Genomic DNA, 13,370 nt, shown 5'->3' on the forward strand with positions numbered 1-13,370 from the left:
TCAGCTCCTCTCAGGTTATTGGGCTGAGGATCCAAGTTCCTCACTGGCTGAGGGCTGGAAGCCTCCCTCAGTTCCTTGCTAAGTGTGTCACCACAGGACAGCTCACAACACGGGCGCTGGCTTTTCCCTCAGAGCAAGTGAGAGCAACCAAAGATGGAAGCCACAGTCTTTTGTAACCTAATCTCAGAAGTGGCAGTCATATATGTCACTTTCTATTCATTAGAAGTGAATCCCTAAGTCCAGCCCACGATCAAGGGGTGAGCATTATACAAGGACATGAAGACTAGGAGGCGGTGGTCACTGGGGGGCCATCTTGGAGGCTGCTTACCACAGATGTTCTTCCAGGCCATCTTATTTGGGGTTATCCTTTTTCAACTCTTATATTTTGTTTCATATTTTCTTTTCAAGTTTAGGCCAGTAGGGTCACTTTAGTGCTATGAATCAGATAAGTTTTGGAACCTTGGGTGTGACTTTCTTTTCTGGTCATGATGTTGAACGTGGCCCAAAGATGATGGAAATAGTGAAGACTCAATCTTTGAAAACTGCAGTAGATCCAAGTTGTAAGTCATCTGAAAAGTAAGAAGTAGAGCTTTTCTTCAGCTATCTAGTGCTATGTTATGTTATATATACTTTCCTAATAACTCTCTTACAGGACTTGATGGTTTTTAAAATCCCACCTGATAACTACTTTGTCAATAACAGTATCTCTGGATAAGTGAAATGGCCTATTAGGCAAATTGAATGAAAGTGTGACAGTTTATTAGCAATGACATTTAAATGATATTTCCACTCATAGAGAACTTTGTTGCCCCTATCAGGATGTAGGTTATATGGACTAACAAGTAATCTTAAATTTTAAGTGGCATAAAACTACCAAGATTCATTTCCTGTTCCTACTATATGTCCTCCAGAGCTGAGATGGAGGGAATGAGGTTGGGCAGGGGGGTAGAATTCACTCATTGTTGCTACTATGAGACTCAAGCTGATTGGGAAACACTACCCCAAGTATTGGTCTCCATGCCAGAGGAAACAGCTTTGGAATATCTTGTATGAGCATTAAAGGTTTGGCCCAGAAGTGATGGGCATTATTTCTACTCTCAGTTCATTGGTCAGAATTACTAATGTGGCTTCCCAATCACAAGGAGTCAGAAAGTCCCTTTTTTTTTTGCCATACGTGGGGCTCTCACTGTTGTGGCCTCTCCCATTGCGGAGCACAGGCTCCGGACCCGCAGGCTCGGCGGCCATGGCTCAAGGGCCCAGCAGCTCCGCGGCATGTGGGATCTTCCCGGACCGGGGCACGAACCTGTGTCCCCTGCATCGGCAGGCGGACTCTCAACCACTGCGCCACTAGGGAAGCCCAGAAAGTCCCATTTTTTTCATGTGCCCAGAATGGGAATGAACTAGAAATGTTTGCAAATAACACTAATGACAACATTGCCCCCCTACCCCCAAAACCTCAGCAAATATCACTGTGAGGAAACTTTTATCTTTGTTTTCCAACTTGAAGATCAAATAATCCTACTAATAGGTTCAAATTGGGGGTTTGTAATAATAACAATTAATATTCTTTCTTAACACCCTATATATTCTTGGAACTGCCAGCCAAACTGCTTAGACTTCAGGTGCCCAGATGTAGGTTTTGTTGAGGCCTGGACATATTTTCATTTGTCCTCCGTAATCTCAAACTGAGTATCATTGGTGTCTATGCAGTCTGGTGAGGGGCCTGGGTGTTTCTTTTGTACCTAAATTAAGAAATTACTGGGGACTTCCCTGGCAGTCCAGCGGTTAAGACCCATGCTTCCACTGCAGGTGGGCGCGGGTTCGATCCCTGGTCAATGAACTAAGATCCCGCATGCCACGTGGTGTGGCCAAAAAAAAAGAGAAAGAAATCACTGTTTTTTTTATATGTTCTTTAAATTCTAAAATATCATGTGATATATATAGATGTTTGAGTTAGACAACATAAGACAAGGGCTAGCAAGCTTAGAATTTCTTAAAAAGTGTGTGGATTTAACCTCTAAGTATTTTGGTGATAATATATATATATAATTGTATATAAAGTATTAAAATATTTTAAAATAGAACTTTATGATAATTTTTATCACTGTTTACAATAGAGTTTTATTATCTGGTCTCCATGCTTACTCTCATTTCCTCCCTGGCCTTTACTCTATCGATGTGAATATTTTAACACAAATTCAGATTGTACCATTCCCCTGTTCACAACCCTCCAATATGCCCCAAAAGGCTTGGAATAAAAGCCAAAGTCCTTACCATGGTTTCATATCTGGCTACATGTCTAATTTGTTATCTTACCACTTCGAAGTCCCTTAGGGGCTCAACAGAATTGGATCATGTGGCTTCCTCCATGATCATTGCACTCACCCAGCGTGAGCCTCAGCTTGTACTTACTGCCCCTCTGCACTCTTCCCATAGGTCTTCACATAGGTGTCTCCTTCACGTCATTCATATCTCTGCTTAAATTTTAAAAATCCACAGAGAGACCTTCCCTGACCAGTTTTCCACTCCTATTACCTTCTCCTGTTTTTCTTTATAGCGTGTATCACTGATATTACACCATATATATATATTCATTTATTCTTTCCCCTAAAATGAAAGACTTATGAAAGCAGAAACTTTGTCTGTTTTAGTCACTGCTGTGTTCACAGCACCTAGAATAACTGTTGGCACATAGGTGGAGTAAGTGGACACAGAAGAGCCATTCAATGAAGTTATTTTAGAGGAACTCAAACCTAAAAGGAAACTCCAGAAGGGCAAGGGTGTTTTTTCCCAGCACTGTGAATCCCTCACCTAACAAAGTGCCATGCTGCATAATAGTTTTTAAACAAGTATCTGTGGCTGAGATGAATGACCAAATTCCTCAATTGAAAAGAATCAGTGCTACTGGTCCTTAAAATGTGTAATGAGATATTTTTCCTAGCTAATACCTTCTACCTGCATGCTAATCAGGGAAGAACAAAAAAACAAAAACGAGCAATTGGTGAGAAGCCTGGCAAAGCCTTCAGAAAGGCATAAAGAGATTAGAAATTTGGAATTGTTCATTTCTAGCCTAAACTATAAGCAGAGTGGACTCAAAAAGATCTCTTAGTGGAGCTGGTCTAATCATGCAGTCACATTGTTGAATTCCTTTGAAGAAATGAACTTGAAATCCCTCTGATAATGCAGCCAGAACCCAAACGAGAAGGCAAATTTGTGTTCCTGTCCCTCCTCCCTACTCTTTCACGTGACAGAAAATGCTCATCAATCATAGTGTCCTTTCCTTCTGAAGCCCGTCTTGGCCCCAGAATCCTCAGCAACGCTCTCTTAAACGCCATAGCTGTCATTACTCTAGACAACATTTATTTGTCATTTTTGCTTATTTTAGTCAGTCTTGGGCAAAATTATCAGAGACTGAGAAAGCACTGTTTTACTACCTAAAACGAAAAATATAGAACACAGACCTCAATATATGTAAAACTAAAATCCAGAAATTAGCCTTTATTACTTTACCTCCCTATTAGTGGAGAAAGAATGATCTTCATTTGGGAAACATGAGATCCAAGCTTTCTGTGGCAGAAAGATGATCCTCTGTAAAAGAAAGATTAAACTTGAACTCTCAATACATCACCTTGGATAGTTCAGATCAAAGCTGTGAATGTGACTTGTATTTAAGTCTGCTCCTATGTATAAGTATTTATTGTGTCTGCTGTGGAAAATATATTCCCTGGTAGGAATAGGTTATTAAGAGATGGGAAGGCTAATAGTCCCTGATGGCAACTGTATTCAGAGATGACATTTCATAATATCATAAACTCTTATAAATGATGATTGCTTAAGGAGCCTTATGTAAATTCCATCTTTTGGATGTGACATCCAAAATTCCTAATAACTAAGCCAGGTATATTCTAAAGTTTAGTATTGAAATTTGTTTGGGGGAAAAAATGTGTCAGTGAGCAAATTTGCAACATAAAGGGAAATGTAACAACATTTTTAACCTGGAGAATAAGAGAATAATTTTCAAGGACTCCAGTGACATTCATTAAGTCGAAACAATAAATGTCAATTAACAACAGGTCTTATCTATCCTTTAAAGCTGGTAGAGCAGGATCTACATTTTGGCAAGATAATTAGCAATTTATTCAAGATAACTTGCAACTTGAGAACATAAAATATTTTGGACTTTTAAAAAATGTATTGTTCAGGGCTTCCCTGGTGGCGCAGTGGCTAAGAATCCGCCTGCCAGTGCAGGGGACACAGGTTCAAGCCCTGGTCCAGGAAGATCCCACATGCCTTGGAGCAGCTAAGTCCATGAGCCACAACTACTGAAGCCTGTGCGCCTAGAGCCCGTGCTCTGCAACAAGAGAAGCCACCGCAATGAGAAGCCCGCGCACCGCAAGGAACAGTAGCCCCCAGCCCGCGTGCAGCAACGAAGACCCAATGCAGCCAAAAATTAATTAAATAAATACATAAATTTTTTTTAAGTAATAAAAATAAAAATGTATTGTTCAGATTTTCCATTAATGTACCTTGCCTCTCATTCCTGTGACTTTGGATAGGTGAGATGTTATCTGTAAGAAAAGAAATTTTTAAACACATATTGAGTCTTTCAGTTACCAAATAACTAAGAAATTTCTGCAATAGGAAACTTCAATTAAATAGCCAAGAGGATTCAACAGTGCAAAATGAAATCCTGTTCTGCCATCTAGAGGACACACACTAATGGCATAGAAAATATTTTGTCTTTAATGTCCCCTAAAGCTTAAAATAAAAAAAAGATATTCTGTTTTAAAAAAGGGTGGAGGGGAGTATTTTGCTCTACGACATTATATCAGATTTCACCATAGAGAAGAAAATAACATTTTTAAAAGCAATTAAAAAAAAACCCTGTGGATTAGATATGCACCAAATTGAGGTTTTACACTTTACCAAATTTGCTTGGCCCCATCTGGCCTCCAGGGCGTTGGCCACTTGCAAATGCAGCACCCAGGCCACAGCTACATCGCCTAAGAACACATTCCTGGCCACCGTAAGGCAAAGAGCACAGCCTTCGTTGTGGCTGCCAGGGGGTTACCAGAGTTATCTGGGGCATCCAGGTTTGACCTCATCAGACTCAATCAGCAATCTCAAATATTTCTGATAATATTCTAACTTGACTCTTCTCCAAATAATTCATCCCAGAATTCCGCAGCAATTTCTCATATTGCTAAGGGCAAGAAAACTAGGTGTGCCTCTACTCAGAGAACTTTATAACTGAAACAACAGTAAACATGATCTACTTTAATTTCTTCATTTTTCAGTAAAAGAAACTGAGATCAAGAGATTCTATAACTCTAAGATCACACACTAGTTATTAGTGGAGTTTTCATGATAACACACATTGCCTACTCTTAAATCCAATGTTTTTCATTTCGTGTATCCATTCATCCAACAAATACTTGGCGCTTACCTACTAAGCTAAGCATTGTGATAGACACTGAGCAGGAAATGCCGCGTGAAAAAAAAACACAGCCCCTGCTCTCTAGAATCTAACAGTCTGCTGGGGATGAAACATTAATCAGAGCCATATGAAATTATGAAAGTACAGGGGACAAAGAAAGAATTTAGTGGGAACAGAACTTGGTCTGGTCCAGAAGAGCAGGTATGATTTTTCTGTAGAAGTTACTTTCAAATAGAGATCCAAAAGATAAATAGTTGTTACCTAAGCAAAGCAGAAAGAAAAGTGCATTCCTGGGAGAGTAAACATCACTTGCAAAGGCCTTGAGGTAGGAGGGAAGCTTGATGCTCTGGTGGAACTAAAATATCAGTGAGAAACAGGTGTGAGATAAGTCTGCTTAGGCTGCATGGGGTCTAATCATCTGGAGAGGAGGAGGCCACATGACAGACAATGAGCAAGCTTTGGAGAGTTTCAAGAAGAGGATTTAGATAATCAGATTTGTGCTTTTGAAAGATTGCACTGGATCCAGTGAGTGCAGAGAGAAAGAAAGAATAGACTGTGCACATGCCTAATTAGGGGACAAATATGACAATAGCTTGCACTACAGCAGTGCCTGGCGCTAGAGAGGCACCATGGGACTGTGCTCTACATTAGCAGTGTCTCCTGGATCAGGCAGCACACTCGCTGCACTGTGGCACTGTAGCAAAAGGACAGACTTCTTTTCTTGAATCTGGAGCATAAAAACTTTTTATTCTCACCTTCATGGGCATATACGCAGATCGTTCCTCCCCTTTCAAGAGCAGGGGTGTCTGGTTTCTCCCAAAAGGCTGTGCATCGAAAGTTGTCTCTTAGCAGAAGATATCACCAAGGGACTCTCATTAGAAATGTAGGGGGTCTACGTGCAGATGGGATCCAGTGGGGGTCTTTGGAAGTTATAGCTCATTGGCATCCACTGCTACTGAGGATTTCCCCATTAAATAACATTTATCAGTGTCAATTGTTTTGATTCTCTGTGTTTTTCTCTATTAGCTCAGATCTGAGTTATCTCCATGTCACAAGCTCCAGGAAATTAAAGGGGCGAATAGGAGATCAAAGTCTTTCCCCTGTTACGATTTCTCCTTATCCCTATATCTTATACCCATCACTGGGGAGCTCTGTGGGTTCTTTCGGGGGAGGATCAGTCACAGCCCTAAGCCCACCCTGGGGAAACTTTGGAGGTAGAAGACGGTCTTAAACACATTGAATGAGAGTGGTAGCCATGACCATATGAAGGTATTCGTTTCCAGGCAGGAATTCTGCATGGACCAAAAGGACAATGACAAGATGTGGGTACATATGTTCATTCTATTAAGTTGTGCACATTGTTTTATGAACTTTATTAAAGTTAAGAATTCACAAAAAAGGAAATTATAACACTAATGAGGAAGGAACCAAAAAGACCTGGTTTACATTTGCTTTTTGTTTTGTTATGAGGCAGAAGAATCCAGAGTCCCTATTTAGCTCAGTCAGGCATACAACTGATTTATCCCCAGAACATGAAATCCTTCTCCAAGCCTCTTCTGACCACAGGGTCTCTTTTTTGAATCCAAACTCTCTTGGCTAGACAAGGGATTTCCATCATGCCTGTGCATCTCCTGAACCTTCTTTCTGGACAAAGCATATCCGCAGGGAATTCTTTCATTTCCCCTTCATCCTGTTGATAGCAGCTTTAAAATGACATATACCTCTTTGGAATCCTGGTTCTGCCACTTACTAAACTGGTGACTTTGGGCAGGTCACTTTCCCTCTCTGACTGAGTCAGCTTCCTTATTACAGACTAGGAATAAATACATTTACCTTCATAAGGTTATTGTGGAAAAATGAGTTAATGTAATAGAGTGGTTAGCATAAGGCCTGGTGTGTGGAATGCTCAAAATAGTAGATGTCGGGCTTCCCTGGTGGCGCAGTGGTTGAGAATCCGCCTGCCGATGCAGGGGACACGGGTTCGTGCCCCGATCCGGGAAGATCCCACATGCCGCAGAGCGGCTGGGCCCGTGAACCATGGCCGCTGAGCCTGCGCGTCCGGAGCCTGTGCTCCGCAATGGGAGAGGCCACAACAGTGAGAGGCCCACGTACCACAAAAAAAAAAAAAAAAAAAAGATGCCAGGAAAATAGTAGATGTCATTGTTAACTTATGACAGTTAGTTATCTGATCCTCTCAACACATTCTTAAATACTGTGGCTTGCGTCTCATCTCTCCACCAGTTCCACAGTAACTGGCTCTATTTGACTTCCCATCTCCTGTTGGCTCAGCAACTGGATCCAGTGCCAGAAATAATCTCATTTTCTAGTTAGGCAGAATTCAATAGGCTCTAATTTCAATGGAATGTGAAAATAATTCAGCATAGAATCAAGCAATAGATTAGATGATTCCTATAGAGTTAAGATGTACCCTGACTTTGAGTTATACCTCATCTACCAAAATAAAGTGATTAATTTGAAAGAAATGAAATAACCAGCCCCATTCGGAGGGCATTGATTCTCTGTCATAGAACTCATGTTGCCTTTGCTACTGTTGCAGAAGAATCCTCCTAGATGACTACAGCACCAAGTCTCCAAATCCCCACAAAAATCTCAGGTCAGAGATCTCAGCCCACTGAAATGGTAAATCAGCTTTGCTTAGGATTATATAATTGTTTTCTCAGTGAGAAGGGTCTGTTTGAATAAAGAAGGGTCTTTTAAACCAAGACTCAATATATGAAGGATTAAGTAAATCAAACCCATAGTATAATGCTTTCATGTTAAGTTTAAGAATATTCCATGCCTATTTAGTATGTAAAATAGATGTAATATTTAAGATTTGTTATATTAGAGACTCTAACATACTAATTTATGATTCTAACTTAAAATGCATAAATGGATGGTCGATGTTAGATTTGTTGATTTTAAGGTAAAAGTTATTAGAAAATTTGCTGGGACTGAATATTTAAGAAAAGGAGGATCTATTACATTAAATACATGTTAGATTTACTAGAATTATCTAAATATGTGAGAAGGTTTAGTAATATTTGAAGTATTTACAATATTCAAATAATTTAAAAGTACATTTTAAAATTATTTAAGACAATTCAACTATGTTTAATGATGGGATAAATAATCTTGAAAATAACTGTTAATAGGTAAATAATTTAGTCCATTTTAACAGTCATTTAGAGGATGAACTTAAGATTTATAAGTGGAACTTATAAAGGTGGACAGAAGGTACAAACTTCTGGTTATAAGATCAATGGGTACTGGTATTTTTTTTTTTTTGTATCTGTATGAGATAATGTTAACTAAACTTTCTGTGGTAATTAAATAATTACCACAATACATGTAAGTTATGCTGTACAACTTAAACATACAGTGCTGTATGTGAATTATATCTCAATAAAACTGAAAGAAAAAATAGTTGAACTTAAAGATGTAAGGAACAATTAGGTTTTAAAATTTATAAACCTCGATGTAATACCTACACACGTTTTTCTGTGAGTAAGAGCTATGGAAACCACAAATTGACTGCTTCACCCAAGTAAAACCTCTGCTAGACCTTCTAGTTCATGGATCTCAAATAGTTTGGGAAAGCAAATGTGGTCCTCTTTTAGTTTTCTCCTGCTGATGTAACTGATTACCACAGATTTAGTGATTAAAAACAACAAAAATTTGTTCCAGAACTGTATTATAAAATCAAGGTGCCAGCAGGGTTGCATTCCTTCTGGAGACTTCAGGGGACAACCTTTCTTTGCCTTTCTCAGAGGCCTCCTGCATTCCTGGGCTCCTAGCCCCTTCCTCACCTCACTCCAAAATCTTGCTTCTTTCTTCACCTCTCCTACTCTTGACCCTGATCCTCCCGGGCCCTTTTTTTTAAGGTCCCTGGCAATTACGTTTAGGTTTACCTAAACCATCCAGGATAATCTCCCCGTCTCAAGATCCTTTTACCATGTAAGGTAGCATAGTCACAGGTTCTGGGGAATGAATCAGTACTTCATGTGAGCTAAAGGAACGTCCAGAATCAAAACAATTTATCGTGCTGGTACTTGGCAACTTTCTGACTCAATTGTAATTTGGGAGAGTGTAGGTTAGTAACCAAACCACTGACCAGAGTTCTCTGGTTTGACTTCCCAGCAGCTATTGGTTGCAGGAGATTCTCTGCATAATCAGCCTAGTTTGAACCATCCTGCGCTTTGAAATGGTAAGTCAGAGAACCTGTTCTGCACTAGTTAGTATTTACATTAGATTTCAGGAGCCCAAAAAGATCTGTCTCTGGTTGGTTGATTCCCTTCTTTGCAACCCACTTTGTATTCCATATTTTGATGGACCAGTTTTAATAAAATGAAAAAAAATTTTTTTTAATTAATCCAAAACTTAGAAATAAGGCAAAAAGATTACCATACTCTTTCAAAGTCATACTAGGGCACTGTCCACCAAGCCCACTGAAAGATCATCTGAGTTTTCTAGAGGAAGATGTAACTGACTTCTGCTTACTATCACTTAGGCCCCAGACTCCATAAAGTTCGATGGTAATGTGTAGAAAATTAGTTTGCGAGTTTTTCAGATTTATACTCCTTTGAATCAGCTTTGGAGCCTGCTGGTTCCTTAACCCTGACTTAAGTAAATCTTTAAGTGATCAAGATATAATTACGTAAGTTGTTTTTAACTTTTTAAAATTATACTTTGACATCAGGCTTCCCTGCTAAGGAAAATCAAAAAATTTTGCTCCTATGAAGTATGTTCCAAGCAAGCTTGGGTTAACTATTAGAAAACCGCATGGATATTAAGAGAACTATATAAAAATTACATGTGGAGGCTATATAGGTATCTGTTAGATAAATTTATCCATGTGATTAGCCATAATCCACATATTGATGCTCTTATATTTGGTCATCTGTAAATTAAGATGTTAAATTAGTAAATTAGTGTTAAAAATAGGCAGAATGTCAGAAAAAGATATTAAGAGAATGAAAAGGCAAGCCACAGACTGGGAGAAGATTGCAAATAATATATCTGATAATGGTTTCTGTGCAGAATAAACAACTCTTGAAACTCAATCATAAGAAAATCCAATTAAAAACTGAGCAAAATATTTGAACACTTTGCCAAGATCTAAAGATGGCAAAAAAGCACTTGAAAAGATGTTCATCATCATTAGTCATTACAGAAATGCAAATTAAACCCACAACGAGACACCAATTAGAATGTCTAAAATCAAACTGACCAGATCAAATGTTGGTAAAAACGTAGAGCAACTAGGACTCTTATACACCAATAGTGGGAAGTGTGAAATAGTACACTTTGAAAAAGTTTGCCAGTTTCCTAAAAAGTTCAATGTACACTTACCATATGTCCCAGCCATTCCACTAATTTTCTTAGTTTACCCAAGAAAAGTGAAAGTAAATGTTTATACAAAGACTTACATGTAAACATTCTAGCAATCCAGCAGCTTCATTTGTAATAGCTAGAAACTGGAAGCCACCCAAATGTGCACTAACAGGGAGTACATAAACAAACTGTGATACATCTATACAATGGAATACTACTCAGAAATAAAAAGGAATGAACCAGATACAATGAAATGAATAAATCTCAAAATAATTGTGCTGAGAGATTATATACAATTCTATGAAAGTAGAGCAACAGAAAGCAACTCAATGGTTATCTGGAGGTAGATAGTGGAATTGAAGGGAGGAATTACAAAGGGCACTAGGGAAATTGGAATGATGGATATGTTTACTATCTTGATTGTGGTGATTGTTTCACAGGTGTATACACACCAAAGCTTTTCAGTTTGTTCACTTTAGGAATTCCCTGGCAGTGCAATGGTTAGGACTACAAGCTTCTACTGCAGAGGGCACGGGTTCAATCTTTGGTTGGGGAACTAAGATCCCACATGCTGTGTGGCTCAGCCAAAAAAAAAAATTGTACACTTTAAACAAGTACAGTTTAATATGTGTTAGCTATATCGACATAAAGCTGTTAAAAAACAGGCAGGATGAAACCTTATTTGGGTATGTTTCTCAGAAGAAATCGGAATGTTCAGCCACTGAAGTCCTAGAGCATAGCAGAACTCTTAAGTTGAAGTACCTTAAATTCCTAAACTTCCATACAAAATTTGAACTTTGTACATATGTGTAATTTTTCAACATAGATATCATTCATCACATTCTCAAAGAGGTTTCTGAAAAAAGGAGTTAAAAATCACTACTTTAGAGGAATCTATATAAAGAATATAATGAAAATTGCTTATCCCACACAAATTATATTACATCTCAACTTTTTAAATAAGAGCACAACTTAAGTACAATGTGTAGTTATCCCAATTAACTGTCAATGGAGTACATACTCCATTGTGTTTTTTTCCAACACCACCAAGCAATTCTTCACTTCTCAGCAACACTGAGTTGATGTCCTATAATTTAACTCAATTCTGACACTATTTACTTGGATATAGCATCAGATCCCACAGCTTACAGGCTGTACCAAAAACCTTCAACACCCAGTCCCCCTCACATGCCGATCCAGAGTTCAGATTGCTACCTGTGCTTCCAACCGAACATAGGGGCTACTCTTCATTGCAGTGCACGGGCTTCTTGTTGTGGTGGCTTCTCTTGTTGAGGAGCACGGGCTCTAGGCACATGGGCTTCAGTAGTTGCAGCACATGGGCTCAGTAGTTGTGGCTCATGGGCTCTAGAGTACAGGCTCAGTAGTTGTGGCGCATGGGCTTAGTTGCTCCGCAGCATGTGGCTCTTCCCAGACCAGGGCTCGAACCCATGTCCCCTGCACTGGCATGCGGATTCTTAACCACTGCGCCACCATGGAAGTCCCACCTCATTCTTAATCATAAAAATTCCTCTCTGTTTGCCTAGGTGAGTTTCTATCACTTGCAGCAAGATTGTTAAAACAAATTTTATCTTAAAAAAAAAAAAAACAACGGTTCACGTCATATTGGAAAAGTAATTATTTATTATGATAAAAATAAAACTGTTGACTGAAAACAAATGAATGTTACACTGTATTGCACCATGACTGCAAATGAGCCAAAACCTGTCTAAAAGATGAACATTCCAGAGCAAACAGCATCCTTTCACTTGGGTAAGTAGGCATGCAAGCAACTCATTACAGCATAATTGCAGAAATAAAAAATTATGAGTACCAGTAACCTAAACTTAACATATAGAAGCATTTTATGACAGTAATAAAGTTATTAAAAATTTAAAACATGTCTTTTCAACAACCCACCATTAGAAGAACGTGCTTTGAACCACTTTCAAGAAGTGATGTGAATGCATTAATTTGTTTGTTCTTTTAATTTTATTAATGCTTATATATTGAACCAACAGCACACATCTCAGTTGTTTGGTTGGGTTTAAAAGAAGCACAGTTTGTGGCTGTGAAAGACATTTTTTTCCTCTGTACAATACCAGGGGGCCCCCAGAGAGATCCAATTCATAATTTTGGCCTTATTAACCCCATCTTCATTTGACCAAGCTGATTAGCTAAGATATTGTTACAGTGTTTGCAGAAAGCCTGAAGCTTGATGGAAAACAATAATTTGTATTTAAACCTTAAGAAATGAACATAAATATAAATAGACACTTTAATGTAGTTTTACATTCTGAGGCAAGAAGTATATAGGGCCTGCTGTTTCCTCTTTAATGCTCTAAAGCACCAATTTATGTTAAGATGGCAATGTGTAATTATAATTATATTCTGATAGAACAATTGCAAGAGCAAGGCTGTAACTGCTTTTAGTTTTTTTTTTTTTAACCATGCTCTGTACAATAAATGAATAGGGTAAAATTTATAACTATTACATATTGGAAATATCATAGCCATCATTTTATTTCACACTTTTAATGAAATAGCAGCTCAACTTTTTTAAAAAGTCAAAATGAAAAGTTTTCATAACTCCACTGAACAG

General features: G+C 38.5%; 1 protein-coding gene across 1 annotated transcript in view; it reads right to left on the reverse strand.

Moving 5' to 3' along the window:
* Positions 1 to 379: 379 nt before the first annotated feature.
* Positions 380 to 13,370, reverse strand: part of ARL5B (ARF like GTPase 5B) — a 40,121-nt gene continuing 27,130 nt past the window's right edge. The window contains exons 7-8 of the transcript XR_003681760.2: positions 3,511 to 3,588; positions 380 to 569 (exon numbers count right to left, since the gene is read on the reverse strand). The gene's annotated coding sequence lies outside the window, so the exon portion shown is untranslated. The remainder of the gene's footprint in view (positions 570 to 3,510; positions 3,589 to 13,370) is intronic.

This window comes from Physeter macrocephalus, chromosome 11, assembly GCF_002837175.3.
Source record: "Physeter macrocephalus isolate SW-GA chromosome 11, ASM283717v5, whole genome shotgun sequence".
NCBI lineage: Eukaryota > Metazoa > Chordata > Mammalia > Artiodactyla > Physeteridae > Physeter > Physeter macrocephalus.